This window comes from Plectropomus leopardus, unplaced genomic scaffold (assembly GCF_008729295.1).
Source record: "Plectropomus leopardus isolate mb unplaced genomic scaffold, YSFRI_Pleo_2.0 unplaced_scaffold20229, whole genome shotgun sequence".
Classification (NCBI taxonomy): domain Eukaryota; kingdom Metazoa; phylum Chordata; class Actinopteri; order Perciformes; family Serranidae; genus Plectropomus; species Plectropomus leopardus.
In genome coordinates this window covers 1-1,430 of record NW_024621861.1, presented here as the reverse complement: position 1 = coordinate 1,430, position 1,430 = coordinate 1, and the positions used below count along the sequence as shown (strand labels likewise).

At 37.6% G+C, this 1,430-nt stretch overlaps 1 non-coding gene across 1 annotated transcript; it reads right to left on the bottom strand.

Annotated features, from left to right (window-relative positions):
* Positions 1-225: 225 nt before the first annotated feature.
* On the bottom strand, positions 226-312 carry trnay-gua. Its single transcript is given in 2 exon segments — positions 226-261; positions 276-312. It is a non-coding gene; the product is annotated as a tRNA-Tyr (tRNA).
* Positions 313-1,430: the final 1,118 nt, after the last annotated feature.

The following is a 1,430-nucleotide window of genomic DNA, read 5'->3' as shown; positions in this document are numbered from 1 at the left end:
TGACATTAACTTTTGCATAAAAGAATGTCTTTTGAAATGCCGTCAGACATTTAGTACGTTGACTATGTAACGAGTTCTGGTTAACTAGTAACAGCGGCGTGCTGTGCTGTTCCCTGTTTCTGTCTCCAATACTTTGAAGAGTACTTATAGATAGAACATTTCCAATGGATTTAACAGCTATTACATGGCATATTCAATTTTGGAATTTATTCCCTTAAAAGTCACTCCTTCGAGCCGGATTTGAACCAGCGACCTAAGGATGTCTGTTTTAACCTCTACAGTCCTCCGCTCTACCAACTGAGCTATCGAAGGTGGTACTAGTGCCTTCTTTTCAAAAATAGAAAAATTGCTGTACTATATATTGACCAAACAACTAAGAGCATGGAACCATAAGCCATCTCAGCACCGCGTACAGTGACAGTACGTCCGTGTTTCAGGTGTTATTGCACAATACATAGTTAAAAGTCACTCCTTCGAGCCGATTTGAACTAGCGACCTAAGGATGTCTGGTACTTTACACTACAGTCCTCCGCTCTACCAAATGAGCTTTTGAAAGTGTGTAAACTGGCTAAAAATAGAAACCATCTAGAGTCCAGTAACTGTAGAGGTGAAACTTTCATGTTTGGCTGATATTTTTAGCAGCTGTGTGACCCTCCTCCTCTGTCAGAAGATGCTGAGTTTGTAGATTTTAACGTCACTCACAGGACTTGGTAGTTGCCCAGGGCCTCTCGGGGTGGGCTGCGATTCCAACGGCAGTCTGGGATGTCCCCGTTAGGCGTGACAATGTTGAGGGTGTCGTTGATGAGGTTGTACTTTAGGATGCGGTCGTTGGCTGTGCTGGAGGTCAGCGAGGGAGAAGCGTTGACCTGAGAGTGACACAGACAATGAACTGACATTTACACAGAATGATGTTATGCACCAAAACACATAGAGACAAGCAGAGCGTAATAATGTAAAGTAGGATCCAAACAGGCATGAGCACATTGTTTCATTTCCTCCTCTCCCCATTATAGAAGCTCTTATCAGACAGGAAATTCTGCTGTAACAGCTGTGCTCATACATGGAGGACAAAAAAATGTTGTAAGTATTAAGAAATAAAAAATGAAATAAATAAAATAATAACTGAACGTAGAAAGTAAACATGGAAAAAAAAGTTGATAATTAGTTATTTATTTGTCTGTATGTTAATGAGGTAGGAGGTCTTCACTCTAAAGCAGAATGCATTGATCTATTTATTTCCATATTTATTTAAACAGTTTTTATTTATATTTTATACATTTATGTCAGCATTTAAGTATTCTAGAATTATTTAAGCACTTACATATTCCTGTATTTATGTATACAATTTTCTTATTTATTTATACTTGTATACATTTTTTTCCCTGTTTTTATTTATACATATATTTACTTAACATTTTTTATTTATTCTC